Here is a 14,543-nt window from a genome sequence, read left to right as displayed (position 1 = left end):
AATGAGGCAAATTGAGCGTCTCCATGCAGAGAGTGGAGATGCTGGATGGCAGTGCTGCCTACTGTGCACAACTGCCCGAGAAAGCACCTCCAGTGGCCATATGAGAAGTGGCCACTTGAAGGTGTACCTAGGAAGCAATGTAAACATTGCCTTTTCTCTGAAAGACAGTATTTGCATGAGAATGCCTGAAGGGAAAGCGTATACTCACCAGAACAACTACATTAGGCTATAGTTGTTCTGGTGACTATAGTTTCCCTATAATTGTAAAATGGAGGGAAATAAAAAGCACCGAAATTATATACAATATGTATGTGTGCACATAAACCGAAAGGAGGAGATTGTGGAAGAATGAAGGCATGGTAAAAGTGCAAAAATGGTTTTGGTCAAAAACGCATTGCATGTCAAAATAGCCTTGTTTCTTTAGGAGTCAATATTTAGAAAAAGAGTTTTATATATATATTGTAATATTTAAAAAAACAAAATTCTGCACTCAATTAAAATATATATATACAAAAAAATTAAAAAAAATAATAAGTTGAGGCCTATATTGGCATTTATAATCTCCAAAAAGAAAAACGTTGAACAATGATCTTAATTAAATTAGATGTATCTGGCAATGGTAATTGGACTATTTGTGGCACGTGGGGCCTTCAAATTCAATGCTTGAATAGCAAGTAAAACTGCATCATAAAGAGAGAAATAACAGGGAAATAATGTACTGTACTTGTATGCCATTCCATTAATTAATAGCATATTATCATGGTTAACATTCACTCTAGAATTCACACTTAAATATATCTAGGTATGTTGAATAAAAAAATATTTAAAGGGGGGGGGGGGGGGCGTTTTAGTTTCTGTGGTCACCATTCCAGTCTCATACAAGGTTGATATTGTTGCTGTAAGCTTCTGTATTATTTTAAAGTAGATTTGGCTTTAGATATTTTGCTGGCAGACTCCTCTAAACAAACAAGAAACAGAAGCCAGCATTAAACCAGTATCTACAAGGTAGTATCTGTCCGTAAATAATAAAAAAAAAATATTAAGGGATCATAAATCATATTTTTTTTTATAGTGCTATATCATAGCACTACAGAAAATGTATTGTCAAAGCTTAGATTTAAAGACAGAAGCAGCCAGGCACTTGGTTTTGAGAACCTTTACCTTACAAACGAAAACCTAATTACAACACCAGGGCAACAGAGACACAATATTAAATATCTTAGAATGTGAAAAACTCAAATATTTAGGAACTCACAATGAAACAAAAAATTGTTAGCACTGGGGCGGAGCCAGACAGCCGACCAGACCACATGTGCTCAGCGAGAGATCCCATGTCTGGCAACAGATTTTGGGGTTTATACCCTACTACTTGAATTGAACTAAAGGCACAAAGCGATAATCGATTCCGGGAACCACTGCTGCACACAGAGGTACCTCACACAAGCACCCCCGATTATGAGCAGTCCAGCCCAAGGCTTTGCGGCCTACAATTGAAAGAGCCGGGGCAAGACTGTCACTCCCCTGGTTCCCTGATTAAAGCTGAGACCCTTAATCCGCGCCTCTCCCTTTGGGGCGGGGGGGGGCAGGGGATATCCCGGTCCCCACTGTCCAGCCCACCGCTCCCACTTACTGAACGCAGCAGTCAAAGCTGGAGAAAAGGCCACAAGGCTACCCCTCAAAATGGCGGATGGGCCTACTACCCCTGCGCTCCCGAAACAGCATGAAATTCCAGCTGAATGCTCGGTACTGGACCACATGCTAACACGTCTGGACGAAATCTTTGCCCAGTTCTGGGCACAGCTGGAAGCCCGAAACAAGGCAGCAACGCAAGACCGGGAAAGTGGACTGAGGAGGGGCGGAGAAGCCACCCCCAGGCACCCCTTTTTACCAAGCTGCAATGTCTTCTACAGTGAGCCCGCCTGGTACGAGAGCCGCCAGGGACGCACCCTGTAAGCATTACCCACTGGGGCAGAAGATCCAACCACAAATGCTGCAAACATCCTGGAGATCCTGCCGCTATCCGCAAGGGAAGGACTTTGACTCAGCCATGGGCACCCGAGTCAGTGGCATAGCGATGCAGGCACACACCACTGCCCGGGGTAGGAGGGTGAGCCACACCTGCAAGTTCCAAAGCCTAGGAATGGGCTGATGCTGAACTTTGTCCTCTGGAACAAGGACCTGAATCAAACAGTTCGACCAAGTCTTCAAACCCTTCACTCTAATGTTTTGATTTTAGCTTGACTCTCGTTCCCATGTCTCATGTTTTAGCCATGTGTCCTATTTATTATATTGGTTTATCGGGGAGAAGGCTTACCAAATCTTTACCTTCATGTCCGTCCGCCCAATAGCGTGCCCACTGTCATGATTCAAGGCCTCCACATTTACTTGATCACCCCGGGCATCGTACTTATGCCTACCCCAGCATGCCCACAACCGGGGAAGGTGTGGGGCCACAGTTGTTACCCTCACAAGTCGGCCATCCCAACATTCTGCAACCTCACTGCGGTCACACAGCCATAACACCTTCCTGGCTCCCTTAGATGCAGCAGTTGGCTCTAAATTTGGGCAGCTTCACAGTTATCTTCAGTAAGTTTAAGTTAACGTTAAGGTTGCTATTCGGGTTTCTCATAAGTGACTACAGTAGGCACACACAACGTTTAGCATACTCCAGACTACCCTTACATACTACTGTGTTTGGCAGCCATCTCATGTTTGACTACTTTAGAATACTTAAGCGTGTTATTCATATATTATATTTAAAGATGTGCAAGTCTTCTCTAAAGCTCCTGATGTTACGCATGACGATATACTTGAGGATTGCTGTTTGGGCAACCCAAGCTTGTATGTATTATTATTCTGCACAACAAAAAAAAAAAAAAAAAAAAAAACATTGTTAGCACTACTAGTTTAGTCAATGTAATTGCCAACAACTTTTTTTTTTTTTTTAATATAAAGTAGAGGTCATGACAGGTTTACTGTAATATGGAGAAAGTCTGATTTGTGCCATATTAAAGTTTAATTTTAATAGGGTGAGCAGACAGAAGTTATGTTTATGCTTGTATGTATTTATTTTTAAGGAGGAATTCACATCTTGACCGGAGATTTTTATTCTGCTCTGTAATGCTACACAATTTACTATAATGAAACTGGTCATTTATTTTTCCAGTGGGCTTTACACATTTATCACATAACTGGTTCAGGACCCATGACTTCATGTTTTACTCTAGCTTGTTTACTTCCTTCAGAGCCTAGCTTTTAAGATATATCTATTTGTGCAAATGACTAAAACAGTAGCCCAGTCTTCTGTCTGTCACTGCAATCTACTTGACAGAAAATAATTCCAATTACAAAGATTGGGACAACTGCCAAGAGCCCTGGACATTGACATGGCTATTTGCTTCCCTCACAAATTAAATCTGAACAGAAAAATGGAAGCAAAAACAGCCAACTGGGAAAAAATGTCTAACTCTGCTAATGTCACGTTATAGCTATTGTTGCCTTATAGTTTTGTGAATTACTCTGAGTGTCACAAACAGCCCACCCACAATTTCTCCCTTTTCAGAGTGTGTTTGTGCATGCTGGTTGTGTCTCATGAGAGCACAATGAGTTTCAACTGTGTTTGGTGTGTGCTCGCCGTTTGTGTGTGTTGGCAGTGTATTATGGGTGTGTGTGATGCATGCTGGCATTGGTATTGTGTGTAGGCTGTATGGGATTATGATACACTTTAAATCCAGACCCTTTCACAAAAATAAACAGCGCCACATATATATACATATATATATATATATATATATACACATATATATATACACATATATACATATATATACATATATATATATATACACACATATACATACACACACACACACACACACATAAAATGTATTTAATTTTTTTTACTCTTCACATGCTCTTGCTTAACAGACCACTCAACACTAACAAAAAAAACTCAGTTTAGTAAATATACCCACAATGAATACATGCATGCATATTTTTATGCATGTATTTATTGTGAGTATAGTCTGAAAGATTACAAAAGCTGCATTTCTTATGACTGCAGCCTTTGCAAGTCCTCCCCTTTTTCCCAGAAGAGACTTTCAATCTCTTCACAAGGAAATACCTTCTGACTTGGTCCCCACATGCACGGATAAAGTCGAGGAGTTGGTCTGAGGTATGTGAGAGGCGTTCGCAAGAATTTTTTTCGGGGGGGGGAGCATAATTGTAATGACCCATGCTCGGACCCATTTTGACAGTGTCATTAAGGGGAGGGGCATAGTCATTATCACATGAAGCGCAAGCAGGCAAAGAGACACTCACAGCACCAAAAAGTACCAACAGTACCAGATTGCACCCACAACACTTCCCGCACCTTATAAATGCCAGTACTACTACTAATAATAATAAAGAAAATAAAACTTGTGCCCCGCACCCCCAACTTCTGCCCCTTTGCTTATATCCCCTCCATACACACCTTAACCTTTCTTCATATTCTCCATTTTCTAATAACGCCCTACACCCACCTTCATAATTCTCCATATTCCCCCAGCTCCCGCCCATCATTCGGTCCCTTTCTCCATATACAGTTGCAAGAAAAAATATGTAAACCCTTTGGAATGATATGGATTTCTGCACAAATTGGTCATAAAATGTGATCTGATCATCATCTAAGTCACAACAATAGACAATCACAGTCTGCTTAAACTAATAACACACAAAGAATTAAATGTTGCCATGTTTTTATTGAACATATAAACATTCACAGTGCAGGTGAAAAAAGTATGTGAACCGTTGGATTTAATAACTGGTCGAACCTTCTTTGGCAGCAATAACTTCAACCAAACGTTTCCTGTAGTTGCAGATCAGACGTGCACAACGGTCAGGAGTAATTCTTGACCATTCCCTTTTACAGAACTTTTTCAGTTCAGCAATATACTTGGGATGTCTGGTGTGAATCGCTTTCTTGAGGTCATGCCACAGCATCTCAATCAGGTTGAGGTCAGGACTCTGACTGGGCCACTTCAGAAGGCATATTTTCTTCTGTTTAAGCCATTCTGTTGTTGATTTACTTCTATGCTTTGGGTCATTGTCCATATCATTCCAAAGGGTTCACATACTTTTTCTTGCAACTGTATTCTCCCGGTCTTTTCATTTCCAATTGTATAGTAATTCTCTCCCTACCTGCTCTGGTGTAGTGTGGCTGAGTGGCTTGGGGCTGGTAGTCCTGCCATGGAGCTCAGCTCAGTTTGGTGCCACCTGCAGGTAGGAGGGAGCAGTGATAAAAATCTATCCCTGCTCTCTATTGCAGCCCACTCTCGGGAATGAATACTGCTGCTGCTTCAGGTTATCCTGCATGGGCACCTGTTGGGAAGAAGGGCAAATTGAAATTTCCAGGGGGGGGGGAGGGGAGGGCATTTGCCTCCCTTGCTCCCTCCTCTGGATGCCCATGCAGGCACACCTATGTAAAGTGTGCCAGCTAGTACTGTTAGCTCAGGGTTAACGGAAGTAGGAAGGAATCCTCCCTGGCTGTTTGAGCCCAGCCAGCGAAGTTCCCTAGTTAATTTATAAAAAGGGCTTATTTCTCACAAAAATCAAACTTTATAAACAGAGGTTAAACGAGGGTAGTCCTCACCCATAAAGCACTTCAACAAGCTAAAGTGCTTTTGGGGTCTGGGGTGGTCCTTTAAGTATGGAAACTTAAGAGGGATGTACAGGAACAAAACTGGTGTGGACTGACGGACAATTAAATTAGTTAAGGTAAAGCTGATTTTGCGCACTATGCAAATGCTCTTGCTGTTTCAGTCTCTCGAACACTGTGGAATGTTCCCTTTCATTTAAACGCACTACATACACCTTTTCTCTGTCCCAGACTATATAACAGGTGCTTCTGCTTACTAGTAAGAAGGTAAGTATAGGAGTGAAAAAGTGAATGCTAGGGGAAAGTCCTTAGAAAGTGTAAAGCTAGCGCATAATTAGACCCATTTATGTCTGCATGGTATGCCCTTTGCTGGCCAGTTTGCATGATTGGCAGGCAGCCTGTCAAGCATTTACACCAGGCTGACCTATTTATTTGGCTAGACATGCCCCCATTTTGGGCATGTTCGTCCTTTTGGGCAGTTCTGGTTAATTGATTTGCGTGAGTGGTCAGTCCTTTTACTCTGCCCATTGACTTCCTGCTTCAATAGACACTGCTGCTAGAGGTATCGATTTACTTGACTGCTGACTCCTCTTGGATCACCAAATCCCGTTACCCTTCCAATCAGGGCCGGACTGGCCCACCGGGACAGGGGTAAGAGAGAGACACAGGGAGGAGAGGGGTAAGAGACACACAGGGAGGAGAGGGGTAAGAGACACACAGGGAGGAGAGGGGTAAGAGACACAGGGAGGAGAGGGGTAAGAGACACACAGGGAGGAGAGGGGTAAGAGACACACAGGGAGGAGAGGGGTAAGAGACACACAGGGAGGAGAGGGGTAAGAGACACAGGGAGGAGAGGGGTAAGAGACACAGGGAGGAGAGGGGTAAGAGACACACAGGGAGGAGAGGGGGAAGAGACACACAGGGAGGAGAGGGGGAAGAGACACACAGGGAGGAGAGGGGGAAGAGACACACAGGGAGGAGAGGGGGAAGAGACACACAGGGAGGAGAGGGGGAAGAGACACACAGGGAGGAGAGGGGGAAGAGACACACAGGGAGGAGAGGGGGAAGAGACACACAGGGAGGAGAGGGGGAAGAGACACACAGGGAGGAGAGGGGGAAGAGACACACAGGGAGAAGAGGGGGAAGAGACACACAGGGAGGAGAGGGGGAAGAGACACACAGGGAGGAGAGGGGGAAGAGACACACAGGGAGGAGAGGGGGAAGAGACACACAGGGAGGAGAGGGGGAAGAGACACACAGGGAGGAGAGGGGGAAGAGACACACAGGGAGGAGAGGGGGAAGAGACACACAGGGAGGAGAGGGGAAGTGACACACAGGGAGGAGAGGGGGAAGAGACACACAGGGAGAAGAGGGGGAAGAGACACACAGGGAGGAGAGGGGGAAGAGACACACAGGGAGGAGAGGGGGAAGAGACACACAGGGAGGAGAGGGGGAAGAGACACACAGGGAGGAGAGGGGGAAGAGACACACAGGGAGGAGAGGGGGAAGAGACACACAGGGAGGAGAGGGGGAAGAGACACACAGGGAGGAGAGGGGGAAGAGACACACAGGGAGGAGAGGGGGAAGAGACACACAGGGAGGAGAGGGGGAAGAGACACACAGGGAGGGGAGGGGGAAGAGACACACAGGGAGGAGAGGGGGAAGAGACACACAGGGAGGAGAGGGGGAAGAGACACACAGGGAGGAGAGGGGGAAGAGACACACAGGGAGGAGAGGGGGAAGAGACACACAGGGAGGAGAGGGGGAAGAGACACACAGGGAGGAGAGGGGGAAGAGACACACAGGGAGGAGAGGGGGAAGAGACACACAGGGAGGAGAGGGGGAAGAGACACACAGGGAGGAGAGGGGGAAGAGACACACAGGGAGGAGAGGGGGAAGAGACACACAGGGAGGAGAGGGGGAAGAGACACACAGGGAGGAGAGGGGGAAGAGACACACAGGGAGGAGAGGGGGAAGAGACACACAGGGAAGAGAGGGGGAAGAGACACACAGGGAGGGGAGGGGGAAGAGACACACAGGGAGGAGAGGGGGAAGAGACACACAGGGAGGAGAGGGGGAAGAGACACACAGGGAGGAGAGGGGGAAGAGACACACAGGGAGGAGAGGGGGGAAGAGACACACAGGGAGGAGAGGGGGGAAGAGACACACAGGGAGGAGAGGGGGAAGAGACACAGGGAGGAGAGGGGGAAGAGACACGGGGAGGAGAGGGGAGAAAGACATAGAAGGTTTGTTGGGGGGACAAAGACATACAGTAGGGAAGGGGAATAAAGTGACAAGATTTGTGGGAGGCAATGCTGGGCTGGGGAAAAAAAGAGAGTGGCTGGGAGAAGAGGAAGAGGCACACATGAAATTTGGAAGGGGAGAAAGAGACAAAGTGGCTGGGGCTGGGGGAAAGAAATACAGAGGCTGGAGAAGGGTGAAAAGAAACCGGGACTGGGATGAAGTAAAAGATGCATAAGGGTTGCTGTAAGAGGAAAAAAAAAAAGGAGACAATTGGAGACAAGATACTCTAAACGAGGTAAAGGTAATAGACGTAAATTGATGTGATCCTGACTGTAATACACACACATATATATGCATGTATATTGATGTGTGTATTAGTAACATATAATTATGCCTATAATATTTACACATAGTTATATTTATATATGCATAATACACACATAAATGTAATTAATATATATATGTAATATATTGGCCCAGTCTTGTTGCTAGTTGCATACTCATGCACAATAACATTTTCAAAGTGAAGAGCGCACCCATAGAACTTCAAAATAAACACGATAACTTCATTTTGTTTAATCTGTGCAACTGCAGACATTCAGCATTTCAGTACCATTACTAAAATGTCCTTAATAGGCCAAAGTAGTTGTACTGAAACATTGATTACATGCAAATGTAGGTCTACTTAAAATAAAAGGTGCTCTTTTGTTTATCTTGAAGCCCTATATGCGTTCTTTCGTTGGAGTAAGTTTTCAATTTCAAGTTATTTTTTCACCCTCTATATCAGCACACTACGCTGGTGCGACGCATTACTGGGCTGGTATAGAATTTTTTTTTCAGGGCTGCATTTAGATCCCAGTCCGGCCCTGCTTCCAATCCCAATAAGTAATGCAACACCATGTTAAGTGGGTAAGGGCAACGGCCACAGCTTTATTTAAACCAGCATAACCAAATACGGTCAGCTGCTGGTTTTACCCAGCAGACAGGTAAACTTTAAACTTCATCCAGAGCCTCTTCAGCCTGTCCTTTATCAACCAAATTCAGGCTGCGACTCCCCCAAGCCCGTCCGGGCAGTATTCATTTACCAAACTTGCTGGGCAGAAAACCCACAACTGTGACAAAAAATGTAAAATAAAGCAAACACAACACAAAACAACAATTCCAGAACAGAACAATTGGGGACGCTGGGTGGCGAAAGACACTGCCAGGCTCCCTCAGCATTGTTCACCAGTAGTCTGGTCATTTTGACCAGAATTTCCTGCTTTCAACTGTAAAACCAACTGTATTCTGTTGGTTGCTATGCCAATCCATAGCAGCAGTCTATTCGTTCCGGGGGTTGTCCTTGAACGATGAAAGCGAGAGATTAGCATAGGGTATGTGTTTTCTGATAGCTATATCCTGTGAGTTTCCCTCCAGCACCACTTCTGCCAGATACATGATGCTTGGGAGGTATAACTTTTTGTGTTTTCGGTCCATGAAATTCTGTAATTAGGCCCATCTGAATTTTCAGCACCAGACCCAATGGGCTGTTCAACTGCCTGAGTTACACTCCCTGCATGGCACCAATCCATAAAAAGCTGCCCTGATGTTTGCCTGCAGCAAGGCTAAAATCCTTGTCCCAGGCATCCGGCTATATAAACTACACATGCCTGTTGGTAAAAGAACCTGCAAATGTGAAGGCACAATGAGCAGCATGTGTCATGTCCACTGACAAAATGGACGCATCTGCATCAAAACTCTTAATAGAACCACAAGGCATAATCGTTATTTTGACACACCCGTGTAAAACTTTGTAACCAGATCCACTAAGCAAAATGCCAAAACTGACATGGCAGTTTCATAATGCAGTTCACTTATCAAAAGTTACATACCAGCGACATCTCGCTCCCTTATATTCAGACGTTGGCGACAAAGGCAGAACCCATCTTCTCAGATTGACTAAACCGCATTAAACTTAGGCTAAGTTATTTCCAGTTGCACCAATAATTCAGATAGATCCCAGTTGCATCATTCCAGCCACAATATAAATGTAATTGCTGCAGGCCTTTGCACCTTTTTAGAATATCTGATCATTTGGCGGCCTGTTTGTTGCGCTGGGCATGCGTCAGTGCAGGCAGAACTGAACAAAGTGCCTAGGTCTATAACTACTCACCCTGCTTATGACTCCAAGCACTTTCTTGATTTCTTTACCCTTAATTGCATTGTCTTGATTTTGATTACCAGTGTACAAGACTCTTGCTTGTTCCTGACCTAGTTTTTGCCTGGTCCTTTTGTTCCCGATGGATCCAGTATTTGTGTACCAGTTCTCGGCTAGTTTATGACTTCATGCTCCTGAGTTTTGTTATTTTGTGGTTTTCTTATTTATCTTAGCTTGTACGAATTGTTTATTTAGCGCTGTTATTTCTACTTTATGTTGAGGTGTTAAACCCAGGCACTCTAAGGTCTGAAAATAAGCCTCTATTGTTATTCCTACTTTGTATCTTGATGGGGATCCTTTCAGTAGCAAAAGAGCATGTATGGTTTTTCACTGCTGCACTTTACATAGTTAAATATCTACAGCAGACAGACCCTTCTCAGAGGCCTCTCATTCTGGTCAATTGTTTTCTTTTTTCGTTTTTGTTATCCCACAATTCCATGTGATATCACTTCATCACCCAATCTGCAAATTTGTTCACACTATGAAATAATATTCTAAATGTTGGCAGGTCTCCTGAGGTTGTTCCTGCTCTCTCCTTAGGCATGTGGTAAGGTTATGTCTCTTATTTACTGCTCTCTTTAGCCAAAACTTGTACTAATGTGCTCAAGATAATTGGGAATGCCCTTTTCTCTGCTGGACTCTGCAGGGCTATATTGTACCCTCACATTTACAATTTGGTTATAAAAAAAACATCCTGCATGAAATCAAAAGCGTGCGCACATGGTGTGCTGGGTGTGCCTGGGCACACCCTAATCCCCGTGGCCCACCCTGTGTGCCTCCATGGGCCGGTGAGGGAGATCAAAGATCTCCCTCACCGGCCCACAGGCAGGGAGAGAGGCAGGAGAGGACCCTGTGAGCACTTGCCAGCAGCTCCGCGGGGTTCCTCTCGTGAGGTCGGAGCGTTGCCATGGCAACGCTCAGATCTCGCATGAGTGAGCTCCAGCCCTGCAGGCTAGAGTTTACTCACATTAGGACTACTAGGGATCAGGGATGGCAGCAAGGATCCCCCCTCCCAGGCACAAGGTAAGAAGGCAGGGGAGCTATTTCCTAATCTGTCCCCCTACCCCTACACACAATCCCTCCAAACAAATTCATACACACAGCACCCTCACGTGTGTATACATATACACATATACACATACACACACACACACACACACACACACACACACACATATACACACACACACATATACACACACATAGCGAGTTTGTGCTTTAGGGTGCACACCCTTATGCAATAGGCTGCGCACGCCTATGCTTGAAATATAAGATGTATGTTTAGCCCCTGAGTTTTCAGTTCTGTTATTGGAAGGGGAGAGGGGAGACTTACTAAAAGAGAATTACTAACTTATGAGTCACAAGAGATGCATCCAGAAAATATATTTATTTACATTGGATCTACCAATAAAAATTCAAGACTTGCAGCTCTGAACCAAATTACACACAATCTACAAAGTGCTCTATGTTGTCAGAGGGATAGAGTCAATAGTGTGGAACCTCCAAAATTTGAACACTTGACAAGCTGAAAAAGATTTACATTAGTTACATAACTGACTGTTCTAAAACAACATAGAACTGTGGAGAGAAAGAGAGAGAGAGAAATGTGTTATTATAATAACTGTTTGTTTTTATTTATTTTTTATAAAAATATATTTCAGGTTGCCACAAAAGTGAAAATCTGATATTAATCTTGTGGTGACAACAGTTAACAATATATAATACATGTGCATTTTCGCCTCAACTAGTCTTCGAGGATTAATGTTCAATAAACCCTTTAAACCTTTAAGTGCAATGCTTCCCATGCTACCACGATTGTCAGAAGGTTAAGCACTTCAGCAATATGTATTACAGTGTGAAAACACAAAAAAAAAAAAAAAAAACACACTCAAAAGATAGATCTATGCAAGCCTGGATCAAGAGTATCCCCACTGCGTGGCAAAGTACACTGCACAAGCAATTTGATAGGATGGAAAAGATTATTGCAGATGGTCTTCTCTTGTGGATATGCAATACATTGAAATACTTGATATAATGAATTAATTATGTTAGTATATAATATCATGATCAAATGTCTGCATTAGGTGGTCTGGATTGGATTGATGGAGGACTGCATATGCTAAAGTACGACAGAAAAAAACAAGTAAGCAGGGTTCTGGACTTTTACCATATGTGGCCAACAAGTAGCCCAGGCCCGAATACTGATATTTTTTTTTCATTAAAGAAAGACAATATCATTATATAAATGTTGACGATTAAAAAAATATGGAGAAAAATATTTTTAAAGTTATTATCCTTTCTTAGGAAACTTCTGCCTTGTAAAATAAAAAATAAATAAATACATAAAAATCACACACAAAACTAATTTTTCTGAACTTTTATTCAGCAATGGTCAGTTTCTGTCACGCCGCCACTCCTCCTAAAATAGGGAAGCACTGGTATAAAACTTTTATGAAGGTGCTGGCTCCACCCCCTTGGTTGAGATCATCAGAATTGACGATCTCAGCCAATCCAATAAAATAAGGAAGTACCAGGACCAGCCATCTGACAGCAAAAAGGTACAATTCTATTAAAATCTGCACCTTTTGTAAAATTGAAAAAATAAGAATACAAAAATAACTCGTCACACAAGTGGTTTAGTGATCTGGAGCAGCTCACAGCAATAAACAAACAAAGCAATAAAAAAAATAAATCAATACTTTAAACTAAAAAAAAAAGTATTTAAAAAAAAAAATAAAAAAAAAATAAAGCAGGGTAAAAATCGTCAAAACCTGATGAAACAATCTGGGGCTCCTTTTCAGATTGTTTTAATACACATCATGAAGTTGCAAGAAACAGCTTCTACAGAAAAAAAGTTTTTAATTCTGGGTCTCAGTCACAGAATTTTGTAGTTAAAGGAACCTCTTGCCACAATACCACTAAGGCTGTACTTTCTTTCAAGCTTGTGGGGAATGTGATGATTTGTTGAAAGCCATTAGACAGTTTCATGGAAAAACCTGCAGACCTCCATATCTGCGGACAAGACCGGATGAGAGGGCAGATAAAAATCCCCACATAACATGTTCCATTTTAATGTACAGCTCATACAGTAGTATTTCATAAAGCAGTGACTATACCACGAGCTCTTGCTGGGACAGAGAACGTAAGAGAGCCTTTACCAAGAATTGGTTGACAGATGTGAGGATTTTTTTTATTTATTTTAACAGAGAATAATTTAAAGTCTCTCAATTATTAAAGGAAGATAATCTACCTGTTCTTGACAGCAGCTCTGAATAATTTTGCTTCCACAGCATATGCAGATTGGCTTACTAATTTAAATGAGAGGGAATGTGTTTTGTTTCTGCTCTGCCCCTTACCATTCATTAATATATTTTCATTGATAAAGCTACACACTATTGCTGAGTAGAATATATATATATATATAATTTTGCAGGTAAATCCTGTGATCTGAAGTACTTTAAATACAATTGACCTTTTTCTCATAAAGGCTTCATCACCAGGTCACATGCTGTTTGCCCTCTGCGTATCATGTTCATTGGCTATGGAATTATATCCAGGACCATTTCTTACTCCCAGTCGTACACTGCTGCTATCTATATGTTATACATCAACCTTTTAAAATGAAATGTACTTTATGTCATTGTAGAAACATTTTCCCCATTTTGACTAGAATGTTCTTTTGTTTTAACGAGAAAAACTTGCAACATATCAATTAAAGTGACATTATAGGAACCAGACTACTTCATCTCATTCAAGTGGTCTGGGTGCAGTGTCCCTGTTCTTTTAACTCTGCAATGTAAAAATATTGATGTTTTCGAGAAACCTTGCAGGGTCAAGACTGCCTCTAGTGGCTGTCAGTGTGACAGCCACTTGATGTATTTTAACCATGCAATGTAAACATTGCTGTTCCTGCAGAACAGCAATATTTTCAGCTGCAAGGTTATCCACTTAAAGACAGGTGAAATTGTACAAGTTTTGACCAAAACATAAAATTAGCAAAATGTTTGTTAATCCATAATTTACCTCTTTTATGCACCAACACTTATCTGTAATAATGGATTTCATTTCACGTCATTTTTTTTAAATTCTGCATGGCATTTTAACTGTGAATGTCATAATACTGTTAGCTGTTACTGCAATAAAATGCACATATTTGAGTTCAGCAAATGCTCACGAGTACAACAGTACCTCCCATGTCCAGGTTTTATGGTGTTTAGCATGTTTACATTTTTCAGTTTATACACATTGAAATTTGCCAGGTTGGTTAGGTTGCCTTTGAGACTGTATTGTAGCCCAGGAATGAGAATCATCCCCATGATAGCTTACCATTTGCAAAAGAAGATGTTTATGTCTATTTAAGAAATATAATTAACAAATCCAGTGTGTGATATGTAGATGTACTGAAACAGCAAGCCGATACGTACTCAAAAACAATGAGCAAGACCACAAATGATGTAAAAATTG

General features: G+C 42.6%; 1 protein-coding gene across 1 annotated transcript in view; it reads right to left on the bottom strand.

Moving 5' to 3' along the window:
* LOC134608783 (band 4.1-like protein 4B) overlaps nt 1–14,543 on the bottom strand; it is a 150,296-nt gene that overhangs the window by 87,933 nt on the left and 47,820 nt on the right. The gene's annotated exons all lie outside the window — the stretch shown is intronic.

The sequence above is a fragment of the Pelobates fuscus genome, chromosome 4, assembly GCF_036172605.1.
Source record: "Pelobates fuscus isolate aPelFus1 chromosome 4, aPelFus1.pri, whole genome shotgun sequence".
In the NCBI taxonomy this organism is placed as follows: domain Eukaryota; kingdom Metazoa; phylum Chordata; class Amphibia; order Anura; family Pelobatidae; genus Pelobates; species Pelobates fuscus.
Note: the sequence above shows the minus strand (reverse complement) of the source record. Positions and strands in the feature narration are given on the sequence as shown.